Source organism: Harpia harpyja, chromosome 6 (assembly GCF_026419915.1).
Source record: "Harpia harpyja isolate bHarHar1 chromosome 6, bHarHar1 primary haplotype, whole genome shotgun sequence".
Lineage (NCBI taxonomy): Eukaryota > Metazoa > Chordata > Aves > Accipitriformes > Accipitridae > Harpia > Harpia harpyja.
In genome coordinates this window covers 68609869-68631835 of record NC_068945.1, presented here as the reverse complement: position 1 = coordinate 68631835, position 21967 = coordinate 68609869, and the positions used below count along the sequence as shown (strand labels likewise).

Below are 21967 nucleotides of genomic sequence, written 5' to 3'. Positions count from 1 at the left end.
AAAGTCCCAGGCTGATATAAATTGAATTAATATTAGGCTCGGTAGAGCGAAGGGTTATTCGTGAGCTATGTGCAAAGGCAAAGAAGGAGACTGAAGCATTTATGAACCCTGGTTCATCTGAGAAATTCTGGACTCAAATGACATGGGGGGACCCCAGGGACATCGAGAGAGCTGCATCAAGGCTGAATTTAGCCCTTTTTCTGTGTTAATCAGGACGTGAAGAGGAGTTAGTGCCTCAGTTGTTTGCAGAGCAAAATCTCATCAAACCCCAAATCATCATCTCTGCCACATCTCCACAAGCCCAACTTCCATCTCTCTATTGATTTCCAGATTAAAGTGCGGCAGCATAGCCCTGATCCATAATCCTGCTCCTCCAGAGCAACCCCTGAGTGACAGGAATTGATTCTTCTCCTCTACCTGTCCCTGATTTGGTAAAAAAGCATCTGCAAACCTCATCCTGATTCAGAGCACACATGACTCCTTAGCATGTGGGGGTTTCAGTGAAGGCATAGTCACTGCCTGTGCTGTTCCCAATACATCCTTGGCTCACAACTGTACTTGGGAGGAAAAAAAAAAACAACTTCTCTTTGGTTGCTCCTGTATCTTATTATGCTTTCTCTTGAGCAAATCACAGGAATTAACCAATCTTTCATATTGTAATTAGCAACAATTTGGGATTATTTTGTCCAAACAAAAATGTAGTCTGGTGTAGCTGCCTCTCAGATGCTCTTGTTTACACTGCTTCTCCTGTTATTACAAGTATCTGTATTTTAATAAATATTCAATCCCACCCTGGGCTTGATGCGCACGGAGGAGAACAACCAACCCTAAAGGACTTGCAACCCGGAGTCATCGCAAGCAAATGAAGCAGACAACTGCGTAGAGAAGCTGCAGCAGCCAGGGATGCTGTTTTCATACCGATGGGCTCCGAGGTGTGAGCACAGCTCATCAGCTGCAGGATTCAAACGTCACCCAGGCTTTTTGCTATCCCTGCTTGGTGTGCCAGGCTGACCTCAGCAAGGGCAAAAGTGGCGTTTTAAGAATCTACCCAAATCCTACTGAAATGCGAGACCGATCTGGCACCTCTCCCTCGAGAGTGAACTCAAGCCTGTGTACGTTAGGCTGATAAATGCGGTGTGAAAACTACCTAGTAATGTGGGGAAATTAGATCCATTAGATCCACTGGTCCAGAGGTAGGGCATAGTCACGCCTTCGTTGCATTCGGGCTGGTTAAGGAGCTGCTGTCCTTCAACCTTCAAGCACCAACAACCACAATCAGTGCAAGGGGGTTCAGCAGAGGTGCTTCACTTTGCACCTAGATGGCTTAAAGGTGCTCCCATGGCCAGTGTTTGTCTGTCAGCAGAGGAAAACGCGACTCTCCAACCTGCTGACATGAGCCACGAGAACATCTCTGACTGCACAAATGGAAAATACAGAAGTTGTTGTGCAGCTTCAATCCAAATCCAAGTCTCCTTCTGGGGGCTGATCCTGATCCTTAGGGGTGAGGCATTAACGTTAACATTTATGCATAGGGAATTAAAAAAAAATAAATCCTTGCTAACTCATAGACTAGAATCATAGACTCATGGAATGGTTTGGGTTGGGTAGGACCTTGAAGATCATCTAGTTCCAACTCCCCTGCCATGGGCAGGGACACCTTCCACTAGATCAGGTTGCTCCAAGCCCCATCCAACCTGGCCTTGAATACATGTAGCAACCTGGAAGACAAAAGCAATTTTTCTCCTTTTTGCATCGATAATCATTCTTTTCATTTTCCACTGGTATTTCACTGGTGAGAGGTGGGTGGGATTTTCAGCAGAACCATGCTATCACCTGATCTCTCTTAGCTTACCAGGGGAAGGATCTGTCCTCCCAGGCATCCTCGTGTGACAGCAAACTTCATGGCTTTGACATGCAACCACACGAAGAGGAATCAAACCTGGTCTCGATCCACCCCATTTCTATCTCTTTAGGTAACTCAACATTTGAGCAAACAACTTAAAAATCCAAAGATTGTACATTAAAAGAGAAGGTATTGCTGGTTTCTACGTAGTTTCTTCCACTTACTTTCTCCTCTCTACAACAGCATTACAATCAGAGCTAAGCTCCTGCCAATATCTTGATTTTGGAGTAAGATCTTTTGATTTGAAGGAAATACAAAGCTACTTGCATGATTTTAAAAAAACAGAAGAAAGAAAAAAGGAGATTACCATATGAAAGAAGACAGTACCAGATATGTAATGGCCATTTTTCTGTAGTATTTTAACCTTTTCCAAAGCAATCCTGACACATCTGCATATGTCTCTGGGGACACTGTGTTTTAGGATGCATTAGGCCACGTTAATATCGCTGGATTCGTTAGCCAGGCCAGCGCAGGATCTTCTGAAACTCCGTGCGAGAAAATGAAAGGCAGCGCACGTATTATCAGAGAGTTACAATCCAGTTGCTTCTAACCCATCTGGATTCATTAACAGCAAATGGATATGATCAAAGCATAATTTTATGGCAAGACACTTCAATGAAGCCTTTTAAAAAAACCCACACTAACAAGGAAACTCATCCACAGAACAATATTCATCTCCTCACACCTGAAAACGCTGTGTGGTGCTGAATCCTAACATCACGCCGAGGGTATGATTCATTACTCCTACAGCACATCAGGGTGAAGGCTTTAAAAGAGTCTTAAGGCTACTAAAAATAAAAAGAAATTCCTTCTTACGACCTCCTGTCCATTAGCTACTGTCGAGGTAAGAGGATAAAACAGAGCAGCACCACTCATTATTAACACCGTGGGTTTTACCTTTAATATATTTTGCAAACATTTACCATTATTCCTTGACATGGTCCTTATTCTCAGTTGTGCTGAAGCTTCAGATAACGTAAAGCAGCTCCAGGGCAGGTATAATTTCCACTCTGACCGTAGGGCTTTCACCAGCCCAGAGTGATGGAGAATAAGCAGACCCAGAGGTATTATTTCAATACTACCTTTGGGATTATTGTCTTGTGCAACACCACCTAAGTTTTTAAAATGACTGAATTCCTCTACAGCAAGAGGGCACTCGATGTAAAACGCTGCAGCTGGAGGAACGTTTTTAAGGGTCCCTTAAAATGCAGTTTCAGTACAATAAAGCTGGTTCCCCAATGATTCCCTGACACGCAGAAGTTCAAAACAACAGGTCAAGCCCACACAAACCTTCAGGTTTTCAATCTGTCATTTTGTTTTCTCTAACTTCTTGGCAAGGAGCACTTAGATCAGAGGAACAATCTCCACCCTAAATATTTTTTTCTGCAGAAATCACAGCTTCTCCCATGCCTGTTCACTTGCTTCATTTTCCTGGGATGAGAAGGCAAGAATGGGAATGTACCTGTGCAGGGATGTCTTCACCACGTGACGGGCTCTTGAAAACACAGCAGATGGAGGAAGAGACCTTGGCACTGGAAAGGTTGTTGATTATTAGTATATTATTGCTTATCACTTAAAAATCTCCTGGAGATGCCTTGGCAGAGGAAGGCACCAGATGAGTGCAGGACGTGGCTGCCTTAAAGGAAAAAAAAAACCAAAAAACCTAATCTAATTTTTAAGCTGGAGTTTAGCTGACACCCCACAATTTTAAAAGTACTGCACACAGCACAGCTGTAATTAAAGGCAGGACAGGAGAGACGAAAGGTTTTCAAACCTCTTTGAGCTCAGTGCTGACCCACAGCTCTGGGTTTGTGACCCTTTCCAAAGGACACCGGTGGTTACCTCTCACACTGACACCTTGATACGCAACATTTATTCGTGCATTTTCTTGTTGTATTTCTTTTTTAATTACAGCTTCTCAGCTGCCCCCCAAAATGTTAAATTCGCAGCATCTGCCTTTCCAAAGCATCATTTGGCCTCCTTTCCCAGCACTGCGAAGGTGTATTCAGCAGAGGGCTCTAGTGACCCATGCTGGGGCACTACTCTTCGGGCAAGAGCTGCAAATATATAAATCATCATGAAGCATTCGCCTGCCCCAGCAGAAACGCATCATCCATACAGATTTGTTCCGCTCGATGCAGCCTCACCTGTCTTGGGTGCCGTGTGCTGTGGCATCATCCATTACGGTGACAAACTTCCCCAAGAATTGCTCCGGTTCCTCCGGTGGAGGTGCGGTGCGGAGTTGGGGGCTGCACTTGGAAATTGGGTGGTTGTGGTATAGGAGATTGTGGAGTGTCTGCTTTCCTGCTGGGAAGGCTGGCATTGCTTTCTTGGAGTACCTGTGGGTGTTAGGCTGATTCCTCACTCTGCGATGAGCTGCAGAAATGAGCTCGCGGAGGTTTCTGGACAGGTTGGGACAGATGCAATGAAGCCGATGCACATGCAGTGAAAGTCAGCTCTGGATCTGTCTGAACATCAGCAAACCATGGGGCGATCTCCCGGCATCTCCAAATCTCTTTGCAGGCAGCTGCCAAACTGCTGCCCGTGCCGTCCCCAACGCAAGCGTTCAAATAACAGAGGAGGTTTAGGCAAAATCCTAAGGGCACCTGGGACGTTGTCTGAATTTTTTTTTTTCTGTCTTTCTGCTCAGCGGCTCCTTCTCATCTGCTTCCAGGCTGGAAGCTGCTGGGCCTGAAATGGGGCCAGAGGCTGCCCAGCGTTTCCCTCGGCACAGCAACGCCCGCGGGAGTGCAAACGGGATGGAAACTTTTGAAACCCAGCTCACCATCACTGCGCTTGGGTATCACAACGGCATAACGCCACCAGATGCAACACGATATAATGGGGCTGTGAATACAGGACTGAGCTCGATATCCTCTTAGGTATTGGCCTGGCATACAGAATTCTGCATAAAAATGTGCAACTCCCCAAATACTATATGGGATCTGGTGTCTAGGATCCAGGATCTGGGGTTAATTTCATTATGACATTATCCAGTACTTAAAGGGCAGCTGCAAAGAGGACAGAGGGTCTCTCTTCACTAGGAGCCCCATGGAGAAGACAAGGGGCAATGGGTACAAGTTGCACCAGTAGAAGTTTCATCTCAACAAAAGAAAGACATTTTTTACAGTGAGAACAATCATTCACTGGAACAACCTCCCCAGGGACGTGGTAGAGCCCCCATCGCTGGAGGGTTTCAAGATGCGACTGGAGAGGGGGCTGGCTAATCTCATCTCGGCTCCCTTTCCCGTGACAGGTTGGACCACACGATCTTTTCAGGTCCCTTCCAACCTGGGCTGTTCTATTCTATGACTCATTAATATTATGATTAATTTTATTAGGACATTTTATAGAGACTAACGGGCTTTCAGCAGCTGCGGGAGCTTTGCCAAAGTCCCACCCAAGGCAATCAGCTCTAAAATAGGAAACCCACCCTGCCCGAGCTCCCTCCTCATCCCATGCCCCCACCTGCCATCTCGCCTCCCCCTGCGCTCTGACCCGCGATGCTCCGCAGCATTAGGCTGCCAGTTGCAATTTGGTTATTCTGCTGTCAATTAATAACGGTTTGTTACTTGGCAGGCGGGTGAAACGGAGCTCTGCAGCGATCTCCCAGCATGTGCTTTGCTTTACCGGTGCTTTGCTTTAGCTGTTGAGCTGCTTAAATACCTGGACAGGCTCTTGTGAGCTGATAAATATCAAGTGCTGTCAGCGCCTTGAAGGGCAATGGGAGATGGAGATAAAAACCACAAATGCAGTTACTCCTTTTGCCCAAATTCCAGCTGTTTAACAAATATCTTGCGAGGCCACTGAAGTAACTATTCTCTCATCTCATTAGATGATATTACATGTTGGCAGAACAGAGCTGGAGATGAAAATCATTCAAAACAGAAAACCAGGAGCTGGGGACCCAGTTTTCCCTGAAATTGCTATAAGCTGGCTGCTTAAGCCTACCTGATGTCTAAAAAATAGCCAACATAAGCCCTGTGGCCGGGGGAGAGGGCACGGGCTGGGCAGGAGAGCTGGGTGCTGCCCCAGCTCCATCATTGCCGTGGGGAGCCAACCTGCACCCCTGTTTCAACATATCAGTGCTGTGGTCACCCCCACTAAAATAGAAGGAAAAAACCAACCCCGAACCAACTATAATACTTTTTTTTTTTAGCTAGCAAAGGAACGATGATAGTCTAAATTGTCTGTTTTACTGATTAGTGGTTATTTCACACTGAGCGATAAGGGGACTTTTCAATTTGTTTTCTTCTGTGGCACATCCAGGGTTTACAAAGGGCTGGAGTTTTTAGTATGTATCAATTCAAATATGTGTTTAAATGCAAAAACTCTTTTTACGGTCTCAAAATCTGATAGCCTGCTTTTCTCATACAGCATTTTTTTCAGCAAAATTCATTATTCCGGTATCAGCTCTGCAGAATCCTGCCTGTTACTATGGTTATACTACGTCCTACTACAACTTTGCTTCTCAAATGCTCCTGACTCCAAGAGATTTTTTTTTTTTAAAACTATAACTCTGCCTGTTTCACTGCAGGTGATATTTTTCTTTTTATAGGCTTTATTCTGAAAGGTCCTGAGTGCCTTCATCCCCACAGATGTGAATGGGAGCCCAGGATACATTGTGTTTCTCTCTCACCTTTAAATATGATGCTGCAGCAGCCAAATGAGTGCACAAACAAGGTCTTGGATAGCTCTTATTTACCTGGCACTGTGTGATCCAGAAAACATTTGCTCCAGTGAACTAGAATATTGATGAAGAGCAAAATGTACATTTTTTTTAAAAAATGGAGAACATGTACCGTAAAATCTGCTTATTACTGTATTACCTTTGACCATGCAGAAGAACTGTTTTCTTCCTATAAACACTATATTCATTATTTAGGATTTCAGAGTCCATGATTTGAACACATGAGCCTCTATTATACACAAAGTTAACATTAACTGTGTCCAACCCTGCTGAAGTCCAGTAAGTGCGCAATCAGTCACAACTATTTAAAGCACAGAAAGAGGAGTCTGCCATGAGTATTTTCAAACTGTGGTCTGCAACAATTGAAAAAAAAGGTAAATGATACTCATTGGCTCTGCAATTTGAGCAAAAAGCCCACACAGTCTAAAAGCACATGTACCTTTTCTGCAATACGTGAGGCCAAGTCCCAAAGCCAGGGAAGACTGCAGACGAGGCACAAGGACCATGGGTATGGCTGGATGGGATTTTTCACCATATTCTTTGTCCAAATTTGACACAGGCCTGTGCTCCAGATTGTGCTTCACAGCAAGGACAAGTTTTCTTAGAAAGATTTCCCCAATTTCTAATTAAACTGAGTCCCTTCTTACAGCATCGTAGGTCAGAATCGGCCAACATCGACCTTCATGCTTTCTCACGTCATGTAGGACATGGACTTAACATCTGACTTGCAATTCAGCTCTTCTTCACTATCCTTAGTGACCACTGTAGATTGATGCTCACTCAAGCCCGAGACTACAGCTCATTTGTCCCACCAGAAACCAATTTTGTCACCATCAGGACAGAACAATGTGACTAGATAACCACATATGAAAAGCTTTTTCCAACGAGAAATGCTCCACTCAGCTGCCTGCTCTACGTAGCCTGGATGAACTGGACTTGATGGTTATCATGACACTTCTCCTGTTCAGACATTTGCATAGAAAAAGGAAAAAACCCTTTTCTTTTTGACCTCCTGAATGCCCATGACATTAGAATATTTTTCAAGCTCCTTATTTATTTTATTTAAGCCTCCTAAGCCAGCCATAACGAGATCCAGCAGATGGGAGCTGAAGCTGGATCATACCAGAGCAGAAATGAGCTACATGTTTTTTAACAGTGAAGGTAATTAACCACACGAACAGCTTGCGTGTCGTGTGCTGGATTCTCCATCTCTGCAAGGCTCTAAATCAAGCACAGGTGCTTTTCTGAAAGACAAGCTACATTCAAACCGGCGTTACGGACTTGATGAAGAAATTACTGCATGAACTTCTATGGCTGATCATATACTAGAGATCAGATGCATTTATTCTGATTTTGAGCTCAAATACATTTAATGGCAAAAGATGCCTAAAGTATGCTCAAAAACAACTAGCCAAACAAAACCACTTTGCCATCCCAGAAGCTCTGACACAGAAATATCTAAAAGCAGTGGCATTTTCTTCTCCAGAACAAGCACTGCAAATCTATACCGCCAAAAGACACCCGTAACTATTCAAATCTCCTAAATTCCCCACAAAACAGGAATTCTCAGTACATCAACACTTAGCCAGTGCTCAGGAGCTTGCCAGCAAGCCAAAAAAAGGATTGGATCCAGTGGGTCCATCCTGCTGGAGATGGACCATCAGCAGAAGCCACTGAGCATCCCCTGCCAAGGTGGTTCTCACCTCTGAAAACGCCGCCGTAAATCACAGCCACAGGTCTAGAAGTATCTGCTTGAGGAGATGTCTTTCGATAGTCTTCAAACAAACAAACACACATCCCTGATACCAATCAGGCTGTTAACTCAGCATTGCTACAAGCTTAAAAAGCAGGAAATATAGAAGGTAACACTTGGATAAGGATTTTTGTCCACTTATTCCCATTGGACATCCATGCATGCAGCACAGGAGACTAGCAGGGAAGGAAAAATTAGGTTGCACACGGGCGAGTTTGTGACAGTGGAATCTTCCAACCTTTAGATTACTCTCCCATCAGAGATACTGGCACTTGAGACATTTAAATCTTCACTGAATGATACAGTAGTAACTGCATAATAAGGAATACTGCTGCTTTGGCAGGGAGATGGACTGGATAACTTAATAGGTCTTTTGTATCTCTCACTCCTCTGATCCTGCTGAGTTCTGTAGCTATTATTAAAAGCATTTTTTAAGGTATTTTAATTTACTTCTCTAAATGGATTTCCATCCATTCACTCCCACCAAGTGAATGTTGTCAGGGACATTAGCAGTATGATAAAATAGCTGTAGCTTCATGCTGTTTTTAATGTGTTACATACACAAGAAAAGTCATTAGCTCTTACCCTTTAATATACCCTCTTTACTGCTGCATAACTGTTTATCACTCAAAAGTGCCAGGCACAGGCCACGCTCTTCCTTTATTAATCAATATACATTTGCGCAAGGCTGCAATGAAAAGGAATAACAACCAGTTATTTCAAGCACGGTTTGTACTGCAGGAGCTGAAAAGCTCGTCCCTGATGTTTTCAGCCCCCCTGAATACTCCCAGAAGTGGTCATCTTCGGATTTTATACAACTCTCCCAATTACAGGTAAACTCATGGCAAGGTGACAATTTATTTCTTATGTAGTGAGTGGTAGGTTTTTTCCTCCTTTGTAATATCCGCTCTAGAACATCATTAGCAGTTGCGACACAATACAAATTGAACATAGACCACAAAATTAATGATGCTCAGAAGCAGGTCATCAATTTTGGAAGCAGAGTGAACCTCATTTTTTAATAAATGTTTTTATATGGCTAGCCCAGTTTGGAGAATGAGACCCATCTGTATTATTTTTATGAATACTCTATGTGCTCCAAGGTCTATTTTCTTCAGCCTCAGAGCCCCAGCATTTATAGCATACTTACCTATTAAAAATTTCTTGCTAGAGAGAGGGCATACACACGCCCCATGTGGAGGAGAGATGCTCCTGGAAAGACACAGCAACCACAACAAGGGCAGCTGGCTGATGAAAAAACAAAAGTAGTTGGAAAAAATAGATGGAGAATGGCTTAGCAGGACTGAGCCCCAAAAGAAGATGATATTGCGCCCCTGGATTTATGCTGTCTATGTGGACACCAATACAAAGACTGTAATTATGATCTAAATTCAACAAGAATTAATGAAAATGCAAAAGATCACTAGAAACAAAATGGCCAAATAAATACATGAACGACATGTAAAGGCTTAACAGTTAACCCAGGCTGAGCTCTGAGAGCTAACCCAGGGTGAGCTTCTGGGATCAGAAAGAGCTCATTTCACCAAAATTACAAGACCATTTGTCAGATTTTGGAACAAGTGTCTAAAAGTCCATTTGTAGGGCTAAACGACAACGTAGAGTGACAAGACCAATGTCACTAGTGGGTTTCTAGAAGGTAACACCCAAAATAGGGGGGATCCCAAAAGACACAGGTCACTCAAACCTCACCTTAGAGCACTGCAATTCACATTTCTGTCTCACTCTTCATTAACCCAACTATAATTAATGTGATTAAGAAGTCTGTGTTTTCCAAAGCAATCCTTGGGAAACTTGGGGACAGAGCAGAGGCCCTCCAAGAGGGTCCAGCTAATTACATGCAATGCATTCAATTCCTACTGAGACATCCAAAAGTATATTAAAATTGACAGATAAATTTATTGTATTGTTTTCTGTGGCTTGACTTTACAAGCCAGCACAGATGAAAATGCAGTTAAACCACAGGAATGGTGTATGTTTCCTTTTTCCAGAGGCAGTTGTAAAAAACAGTAGATCAACTCAGCCTTGTTTAAGCATTTCAACTAGTTAAAAAAGCGGGTTTTTTCCATAAACAATAGTTTGGGGTTCATCTGTAGAGTATTCTTTTCTAAATGTAGGAATTAGAGAGTAAAGAAAAGAAATTTCAAATATTCCACAATGCTTTTAAAGGTCACCTACCAGCAACTAAGTTGAGATGGATTTCTGCAACTCAGCAGCTGTATTTTTGCTAAAACCCTTACGACATTGGTTTTGTTGAGAACTTGTTGCCACATGCAATGTAGCCCTGTGCACCCAGGGCTGGACATTATGATTGACAGCTATGATTGATGGGCCACATCAACAGCCACCAGCTCCCAGAGAGCTGCCCTCAAGTTGGAGCTATTGGATTCTGCAGGGCTAAGGTTGATCTTCATTTTATAAGGTGAAGTTACACCCCAATGCACACAAAGACTGCCAGAGATGGCCAGAACATGACAATTTGGTTTCACAGCAACTTCTGATGTTTCTAATTTAGGTCCCCTCCAATAGACTGGGCAAAATCAAGATCTTTTCCACATTTCCACTAGAACAGACCCATGCTGAAATGCATATTTATAGACAAAACTGATCTCTGCCTGTCTCAGTGGTTAGGAAACCAACAGGAAGGAGTGAAATTTTTCTCCTGGACCATTCGATCAGTAGGACTCAAACTTGGATGCACTATTGCACAGGCCAATGCTCTAACCACTAGACTCTCCAGGGCAAGAGAGACGTTGGACTCCCCAACCCCTCCTTCCTTTGCTTCCAAAGGATTTCAACCAAATACATTACTGTTATGGAGAAATCACAATAAAAGTCAGCAAGAAAATGCCTTCCCACCACCTCTAGACATAACTTTAGTAGAGCTGAGGTCTTCTCAGAACAGCTTTCCCTGCTCCTCCTTCCAGGTACAAATTAGTAAGTAAAAAGCAAAGCCACTAGGGAATGAGAGGCAATGTACTCAAGGTAAAAATTAACACATACAAAAAGAACCCAAGTCCTTAGTCTTGTGAAATTTTAATTTTATGAAACCCTCGGCATTACGTAGAGCTTCCTAAGTTGGGAACTACAAAAGCATCAGTCGTCTCTTCTCCTGCAAAAGGATGCAGAGGAATTACAAGCCCTATAGTGTCATTTATTCTCTTTGTTTACTTTTCTGCATTTACTCTTGGGGCGTGAGCAGGGTTCGAATTGACCAATTTAAGGGCAACTGAGGGTGCCCTCGCACAGCACTGGAGAAAACTCATATGTTGCACACGACGGTATCACTTGTGATTTATTCAATAAATTAAGCCTTGTGTTCTAAGACATCAAAGACTAAGGAGATCACAGTTCTGTCCCTGGATGTCCCCAAAGGATTATTTTGAAATTCCTCATGCATGGAGATTGTGAGCAGCTCGCTCCAAGTATCCGACAGCTTGTATTAACATTGCATTAATCAAAACTGAGTGACCACTTAAAAGCCCTGGAGATTCACGTCTGACAAACTCTTCTGCTTAGGAGATAGGAGAACAGACAACGCCAGCCTTTGATTCTTGCAAAGAGAAGTGGCAATTACAATAGACTCGTGGGCTGGGTGCAAAATTTAAACACTATTAAACCACTATTTTCTCCTGCTTGAACAAACCTACCTGCCTCTTCTTGACTTAGACCCCACCTGATGACAGGTCCAACTGCAGGACCATTTCTGAAGTAGGATGCTTCCAAGTGTGAGCCATGGTGCGAGGACGGAAACAGAGAAAGCCGTATACACATACTGCACTTTCTGGGATGCAGTGATTAATTTGGAAAATGCCATTAGCCTGCAGCACACTTTCCCTTTCAGATTGACCATCTCCAGTAGGAAAGGCTGGCCACACCAGCTTAAAACAGGGTGCAAATGGGATCACTTGGACGTTTGCAGAGAATCTCATAGATGGGGCACAGCTACCGCCAAAGCAACTTTCACCATCCTATTCACACAGAGAGGGATGGAAAAAGAAAACCTCTCATAGAGTTCCATCTAACACCTTTCAACATAAACCAAGGTCTGGATGGGGGCCAAGGTCTGTGATAAATATTTGCGTTAGGAGCCAGCTGCACTGTTTGCCCAGCACTGTAAAATCAGATGTCATGTGTTGAGGAACACTCCTATAGATAAACCCTGGATTACACGTCAGGGGAAACCTTACTTCATCCAACTTTGTCCTCTCTCCCTTTCACAACTGCAATACCCAGGCTGACAAGACCCCAACTATGCTGCTACGGTATTTTATCAGGATCTGCCCAAAGACCTGTCCATTAATCCAAAAAACCAAACCAAACTCAAAGTATTCAGTTGCACTTCACAGTTTCCCACACTACGTGATGAATGTTTCCACTCTTTTGAACTCCCCGCAAGGAGCAAAAAAGAACTAAATGAACTACTCAGCAGTTTAGCAACCATCTGCTCATAACTCAGGATTTCCGTCGTAGCAAAGAAATGCAAAATCCTGCTTCCAAAATACAGCAAAAGGGCAGTGTGAAAAAAAAAGTTATCTTTTCCCCCAAATCACATTCTAGGAAGAAAAAAAAAAAGAAAAGATCAAATTGGGAAATGGAAGACCCACTGGGTCAGCTCATTACGAGAGATGTCTAATAACAGTGGAGATGCTATTGTTCAATTCCCAGCCAGAGCAGGCAGAGCTCTGTGTAATGAGCAGTCCTGCTCAGCAAATGGTCTGGATGATACTATAGATCTTTCCTTCCCATCTCTAACTTGTGTATCATTTCCTGACAGTCCCATCTCCCCTTCCGAGCAGATGGCTCCCTACAGTACATCTTTAAGAGACCTCCCAGGCAGTTATGGATGGCAGAGAATGAGCATTTTGTTTTATCGCTTGCTCATACAGTATTTTCCCCATGCTAATGACAGTCAAGTTATTGTCCTGTGAATAAATCCATTTAGGCCTCACAATGTTGGCTGCAAGTGAGAAGGCGAGGGAGCAGAGGAAGCCAAACTTGGCACCAGCAGAGCACAGATACAGTCATCCACAAAACATTCATCTATTAACCAAACAGCAGCATTTCCAAACCCAGCAGGGTCACAGCGGAGCCCTGCTGGGAAACAGAAATTAACTCCGAATGGAGATAATTTGTCTCTTGAATGTTGTCGTATTTGCAAGATCTCTCTGGCAATGCTGTGCTGCTAAGAGGAGCGATATTGCCGACAAGTGAACCAGATGAAATGCAAGCTTTATCGGGAAGCCAGGTGGCACTCAAGATCACCCATGCCATCTTTCTGCCTCTGGGAGTAGCGCTTTGAATGCAAAGAGAGCGGAGAAGAAATTTGTGTCCAACGTCAAGACGTTGTTGCAATTAATGGCAGCAGAGTTGATTCAGTTCCATGTACTACCAGGCTACTACTCAGGTACTGCTTGCTTGTTTTTTTGTTTCATTCCTACATAGGAAAAACATTTTTCTTCTTATCCAGAAAAAGCTGTGGCCAGGTGTGATGGGGAACATGCATCGGACGTGCCGAGGCAGTGAAAGAGTTGAAGAAATGGGATGGTCATCCCACTTGTGAGTTTGTACAGGGCAGGAAGCATTAGACATTTTGGGACTGCCACCAGGCAACAAATATGGGAATTTTCGGAGAGCGAAAAGTTGCTTTAAATATTAAATTCTTAAAAGGGGAGATGCATTACTGCAACACGGGGTCAACCCGTATTTATGCATCTTCCACTCAAGCAGCATGAAGCCGGCTGATGAATGTGGCTATATAATCTCTTCAAAAGGAATTTCCTTAACTCTCCCCAAGTGAAGAGCCAACTAATACCCTTGAGAAATTTTTTTTTTGGCCAAACTGTATTCACAAGCTTTCTTCTCTCAGCAGAATCACCGCCTCTTGCTACAGAGCACCCTGTCTGAAAAATGGAGGAAATTTTCCTGAAATGTCCAACCGTAAAAGCAGTCAGGCCAAGCTCTGTTTTTCAAGAAACAAACCCCGTTGGCAAATTTTGCAACTTCTGTGTCAAGATAAGCCAAAACCTGGAAGATTAGATCCGGATGGCACTAGGGATGAAACCTTTTTCTAGTGCAAGACTTTGGCTCCTAAAAACCACCAGTATGGCCCTCACGGGCTGCAAAGACCTTCTCATGATTGGCTTTCTGCAGTGAAGGGTACTCAGTGGACCACACAGTAACACATAGGTAAAAAATTATTCCATTGCCATTTTTCAGACAGCCTGAGAACGCCTATGCCCTGTGTTAATTCAGCATCTTGATGGACAACCATGAATTGAAGCAAGTAGCGCAAGTGATACAGCAAAGACTTCTGTCTGCCCATACAGTCTTATTGTCAACGATTAGGGGGTGTCATGTCTAATCTAAATGTCCTTTCTCACTCTCTCTTATTTGTCTCCAGGCTGTGAACAGGGCGAGCAGAGAGCTGGTTCAGTGCAGACAGCAAAGTCTATGAAGTGCTGCACAACCACACCTGGCAGCAAAAGCAGAAGGAGAACGTGCACAGCACATCCATCACCCCATGTCAAATAAATCTCTTCCTCACTCCTGTGTCCCATTCACCCATGAGTCATCTCACTCACCAACACGCCTTCAGCTTGAGGAATTCAAAGGCGGAGAGTGTTTTCTGCTAGACCTCAGGGAACAAAAGTAGTTGAGGTCAAATGCTCAAGGTGATCCTGAGTAGTTCAGTTATCACAAAAATAAAGCATTCCTTACTACTGAATCTGGAAGTCCTTCCAAACCACGGTTGCTAAGACCACACTTTGTGACCAAGAAGTTGGAAATGGCTTATAATAAGCCTGAGTGCTTTGAAAAACAGCTCAACTTTCTGCTAAATAAATATAGGCCTCTGAAAAGGTTTTGCTGGTCCACTCCTTAAGAAAAAAATAGTAAAGTTAAGTCCCAAAGCAAGATGCAAAGTTTTGGATCAAAAACTGGCCAAGAGAAAGCCAAAAGTACTGCCACTGAAAACATCCCATTAGCAGTTGAAGGATTGTCTTAAGCCTCTGTATCAAATCTTGTGGTTTTTAATTTACTCATTACTGAGCTGCAGAAAGGCTGAGCAGCTCTGAGCAGACGCATTTGCAGATGACTCCAAGTTACCTACACCACTGCAGCCCCAAGGGAGAGATGGCGAAGTTCAGGTGGACCAGACTCAGCAGCCTGCATGAGCAGGCACTGATAAACAGCCTTGAGTATTACTATTGCTTGGAAATAGAGGAATAGTAAAGCACTAAAGCAATACAACTACATACCCTTCAACAGGAGCTATGGGGAATGAAAGCCTGGCTGCTTTGAAGACAGACTTAATATGTTTATGAAAAACAGATTATATGATACTGTGCGTCTGATGGCAGGGACTGGGACTTCATGACCCAAGAGATCCCTCAGCACTGTGCTTCTAAATCCAGCCTAGAGGGAAAATATCAGACCTATTTTCACACCTTGCTGGACTCTAAATTAATTACTGGCAATTCAAAACCAAAACAAGCAAATAGTTTTTATGTGACACATAATGAGAGCTTAGAATTCACTTACACGGGAGCGCGTGATTAGATTCGGCGACGGGAGGTATCAGGGAGGCACAGGTTTCGTCGGCATTCACAACGGGGCCGACCGTTTACACATCTATCAAGGCAATCCAGAGCTGTCAGACTTAATGTGATTTGGAAAGGATATTGCACGCAGCATTTAGGAATCGAGCTGAACTATCAGAGACCATGATGAAGCCTAATGAAAAGGGAAGATTTCCTGCAGTCTATTTTATTTATTTATTTTTTACAGCAGGCTCTGACAGCACTTCTTATTGACCATTCCTAAAATGGATAGGAAGATCGGGCAAATCTTCTTACCCTAGCTCTTATGTTCCCCAAATTTCTACTTCTAGAGAAGAGTCAAAGCATAGACAGCATCTTTACAGCACCACGTTTGCCACACAAATATGCCTGTTGTCTAAGCCATGGGGCCAGATTAAAAAATCATCTTTTCAAAGTTCAGGGGCTGAAGAGGAGCGAGCAGGAGGACACAAATCTGACACCCTTCAACATGGGATATGTGACAGCTCTGCTTTTCCGAGGAGCCAAGCGTGCTGCTCCCACCGACTGCACGTAGGAGTGCAGATCTCAAAATCTTCAGGGGCTCCGAGAGATGAGATGATGGATTAAAATCAGACGGCCAAGCCATCTCCTCCACTCCACTCAATAGCACGATATAAGGATACCTCACCTAGCTGTGAGTGAATCTGCTCCCAAACCTTCACAGCTGTCTGCATCATATTTTAAGTTAAAACAAGATCAGGGTATGTCTGCATGAAAATACAAGGAAAACTAGAGGTTTTCAGCAACTGATTCACAAGTGGATCAGATATCCTCACCTTTCCAGCAACAACCATCGAAGGGACAGGGCAGATGGCTGGGGGCAGCAACTCGTTCAGCCATGTAATTTTAATTTGCTGCCACATGTTTATTAGAGCTTTCACAAGATACTGGCCCAATCTGCAGTCATAAGTCACACTGAATTTTAAAATCCAGAGCAAGTAATATAAGAGGTTATAAAGCACATTTTTTTTCCTGAATAACATACAACAGTATGACAGAAAATGTGAAAAAGACCACAAGGAAGCTCTGCTGCATTGAGATTATATTGGGTAGACATCACTGCTGTGGGAAACACCCCTGGTCAGGTAGGCTTTCTAAAAGATGAAGAAAAAAAGGAGAAAAAAGCTCATAAGCATCGATATGATAGAATTACAGCTTGCCAGATTTTTTTTAATCTTTCTCATTACCCCACGTCAGTGGGGGGCATGGTGCTAGGCAGGCAGGTTGGTGATTTCATTACCAGGGCACAGTCCTGCACTGGCCAGGCCCTCAGCCAGCTTCTCAGCGATGCCTTAGCTGCTCCAAGAAGCCAGAACATGTTTTTGTGTCCCCCGAAGTCCTCCTGAAAACACTTAATTCAGCTCTGGAGACTCCTTGGGCGATACTGGGTCCCCCTTGGGGATGAGCAGTTATCCTACCCCCAGTGAGAATTCCTGATGGCTCCTTCTGTTACATTATTTAAACCACACGGCAGAGCAACAAACACTCTTGGGAAATGCAAACGGAACCCACATCGGATGCTTTTTAAAGGTAGTTTGTTTCTAATAAAATCAGAAGAACTGAAACAAAACATTACCTCATCTCACACAAACCCAACATCAACAGTTTCATAAAATAAGTGTTTTCTAACAGCTGCACCTAAATTTCATCGACGTATTACTAAACATATTAAATAATAATCACTCTGAATGACACATTTCTGAAAACCTACTTTTGCAATTCTGTGGTTACCCAAAATGTAGATTAACTACAATGTATTCAATCTTCTTTTGCTGACATGTTTGAAGTAAATGTGAAGGATGTATAGAAGACATAGAAATCTCATTATCCCTGCGTTAAATGAATGTGGATGCAAGTGCTCATGAAAATATTACTTATAGATGTGCTTTGCACAAACCTTTGCTTGGCATGCACTACCAGACTCATTCGCCTTTCTCTGCCAACATGCCTTAGTCCTGAGCTACAGACCTTCAATCATTTGAGCCTTAAGCTGTCCCAATATACATCAATTTGGAGTTGAAGCACTGCATCTTCCCTAGGAGGGTACCAGCCCCCAGCCCCAAGTGCCCCCAGCACACTCTCCTGATGGGCTTTTAGAACTGTAACTTAATAGCCCCCTAAAAGTAGATGACACTTATGGCACTAGAAGATTTATTTTTGCTTAAAACCTCTTTTTTTGGGAAACCTTCAACATGAAGGTTTTTGAGCCACGCCTGAAATTTCCTTATCATAGGGAAGACTCAAATGGCAACATCATGAACTGGGCTGCAATCAGGCGCTTATACAAATATACGGTCCCTTCTCCTCTCTCCCCTAACCTGAAACCATGATCTTTAAGCGTCTCCTCTCCGTTCCAGGAACTGTGTAGCCCTGTGGCCACCACCAATACACGCGTCCCTTCCCATTTCCCGATGCTGGTGAGACACAAAGCTGCTTTTGAATGCTGGAAATGGGACAAATCCTGATGTTTGCCTTCACAGACCTCCTTAGCTAAAGAAAATACAGTGAGCGATTGTGGAGTAAACTCTGAATAAAGAAAGTGAGGGTTTCACCCTGTATTGTGACCCCGCATCTCTCGCCCAGAACCAATTTATAAAAGTCACCCAAGAAAAATGGTGCTAATCCATTTACAGCAAAATACACAAAAGGTCCCAAAATGGTCAGCAGAAAGCATGCTTTTATTGACCAGTTTCTACCAGCCTTACCTAAATATTCCCACCATCCATTTAATAATTTGCTGCACCAAGGATATCTATGTTAGAAGACAACAGAAAAGAGATTCAAGCATTTTCCTGCAATAAATTGGAAACATAAACATATTTTTAAATGCTATTGCATTTTGTTCCTACAGCAGGAGTCTAAAATTGATTAAAAAAGCAATTACAGTATTCAAGTTTTCTCTGTTCCTTCTATTTTCATTTTCCTTTCCTAAGACCGTGATACACAAAAATAAACCAGGAAGGATGCTGGAGACTTCATGTGATCCTAAACCAATGGGAAAGCTAAGAGAGAACAGATATAGACAGTTATCTGATTGAAAAGAACAGATCACAAAAGTGAAAAATACTTTAAATTGCGACTTGACTGCTATTTTTACCATGATAAAGGTGCTTGAAAATGGACCGCTCCTGCTTTATTATGCAATTAAATGAAAAAATAATTTGGGGTCATGAACTAACTCTCATAATAAATGACGTTTAGGTTTAATTATTGCAGGAATATGGGTCAAGTAAGCAGTTGTGGAGTTACCATTGTCTGACGTGTTCAGCGAAGTGGGAGATGAGGCAGGGAAGGGGCTCCGGACAGCTAACGGCACGTTCTGGAGAGGATTCTGGTTCTGGTTCTCACTGACAGTCCACCCGCAGAAGGCTGTCAGCTCCCAAATACTGCCCTTCTCCACTCCTGCCTCTGGAAATTTTCCTCTATTCCTCCCCATTGCCTCTGCATGTCAATCTCCAAAAGTGAAGTCTGAAGGACAGATCCACAAAATTCTGCCACAACTTTTCTTTTTTCTGCATTAGACCTTGTCTACACTGACCTGCTCCATGAAACCAGTCAGAATATCAACCAAAACAAGATCAGCCCCTTTTTGCTAGCAACATATGCAACCCAAAGTCAGCACCTTCAATCCGATGTAAAAAAAAACAACCCCAGACAAGCTGATTTTGACCTGAGCTTGTACAACAAACTCAGCCGTCAAGCTGCTCTGTAAATACCTGCTCCTTGCCTGTGCTGCCATGAACTTTCCGACCGGTTGTTTCCCAAGTTCCCTTCTATTCCTCCAGAGTCCAGCACAAAAAGAGAAAGGGTTATCTCACAACTTGGACCCGGAGCTGAGTTTCAGCAGCCTCTTAAAAAACTGAATGCACAAAATAAATCAATGGTAGGGATGGGAACTGGACACCTTTGTCAGCCAGACATGCTCTGCTCCCTCCCAGCGACCACGCTGCTGCCTGCTTTTGTGTTGTGTCCTCCTCTGGTATCAACACTAATCTTGAACGTGTCATTTATCTATCTCCAGTACAATTATTTCAGGATTTTTATGATTTCTTATATGTGGAAAACCCTCCACTGGCCAGTCGGGTCATCCCCACCTTCATTCAAATCTTTCTTGAAGCCTTGTGCTACCACCATACCTACAAGAAATGATGCAACTAGAGAAGGCAAGTAAGGAATAATCTATAAATAACCTTAAATTACATCATGGCTACAAGTTATAGCCAGTCACTGGGGATTTAGGGAAGGAAAAGGGGAAGGGAGGAGGTAATGATGTGTACCATCTCCTGCAAAAGCAAGCGGTCAAGTACAGATCTGGTACTGGTAGCTGAGGTTGGTGTAGACGGTACCGGCTAGCAGAGATAGACTGGACTTAAAGAGTATTTCCTTGAGGCCACTCTACACCTTCAAGAGCTGTTTGATTCTTAAGAGCAGAGCAAAAGAGCAAGTGTAAGGGAATAAACCTAGAAGAAAAACCTGAAGCCTGTCAAGAAGCATGTTTTTCACCACCGCAGTCAATTCACAGGGAGATGCTCTCCTGTCATTATTTCATTAGATCAATTTCAACACTTGCTAACCTATTAGAAGAAAAATATTTAAAATAGTTTTCCTCATCAGAGGGAAAACAACCTCTCTCATTACCTAAATATCGATCAGTGCCAAATGATAGAGCATGGTAATGCACTTTAAAAGAAAAAAGCCAGGCTGATACACATGTAAAAATACCAAAAGAGGAGTCTGAGGGAACAGGGTGGGGGAAAGGCACATTGCACTGAAGTGAGAGTGGCTCAAACCAGCCCACTACCGAATATTTGGACAAGAAGATCTCTAGGTGGTTCAAACCATCACATCTAGTCCAACAACAACCTGCCGATACCGTCAGCGCACATTTCCCCTCTTCCTTCCTTCACCGTTCACAGCTCAGTGCCTTGGGGCTCAAGCTAGCATAAATAAATAAATAAATAGATAAAATATATAGATATCTGTATTTCAGACCATTTTTGGAAGGCTTCATGCTGCTGCAGAAGTGGCATCATTGTCTGAGGCCTTCCCAAAACTTTTCCTTTCTGATTCATGTATAAAGTAGTTGGAGCAGTAACTTAGCTGCAGATTATCACGGGATTCTGCTTTCTTGACTCCATTAGGGTAATTTCTTTCCTTTTTTTTAAAGGTTATAAAAACATGTCAGGCTAAGACCAATCAACGTTCAGCAAAACAAAAGTGAAGGTGCTGTTAAATGCCGCCTTCTTTTCAAGGCTTGGTTTGTTTAATGTTCAAGAGCTCTTATTCACATTATATCAAAAATGGAGTTTATTTGTAAAGCTCACATCTTTCCAGACACCCAAACATACCTGCCTGAGCACAGAACACCTGGGTCGAACTCTTTGCATTAGCTCACTGTCAAATCAACATTTTGATTTGACAAGTCTTTCTCTCCTATTCAAAACTTCAACCAGCTCTTTGTATCTCCAGTGCTACGGTCCGGGTGAATTATAAATGTAAAAATTAGCAGGAGGACTTGTTCCCCCTCACTTGAAACCTGACTTGATGGAAAGCAGCTTTTCTGCCTGCTCTTCAGCCCAGCTGTGAAATGCAACGCCAAATGCAATTAAGAGATGCTCAGCCCGTATTACTGGTTTGAGGCCGCGATACAGAAACTTCAATATGCATTTATATACACACAGGCAGTTCATTTCAATTAAACGAGATTTTGTTTGCTTGACAAACCATGCACGTGTTGCCAAATTATTTTTAAGAATCTAAAAGACCAAATAAGCCCTGACACCCTCCAGCTATTTGTTGGTTTACAGTCAACAGCGGGTAGATCCTGCTTGCCCGAGTCCATTTGTCATGGATATTCCCGATGTAACAGCAGGTTCTTATTTTCAGAACATCAACTGCTTAATCTTAACCTCTTTGCTCTTTTCCTCTTTTTTTTTTTTTTTGGGGGGGGTTTTTGGATAGTTCAGCCTACAGTCTCTGCTTTGTGGCACGGCGACTGCTCT

The 21967-nt window shown here is 43.1% G+C and overlaps 1 protein-coding gene across 1 annotated transcript in view; it reads right to left on the bottom strand.

Moving 5' to 3' along the window:
• Positions 1 to 21967, bottom strand: part of EXOC4 (exocyst complex component 4) — a 414930-nt gene that overhangs the window by 75310 nt on the left and 317653 nt on the right. The gene's annotated exons all lie outside the window — the stretch shown is intronic.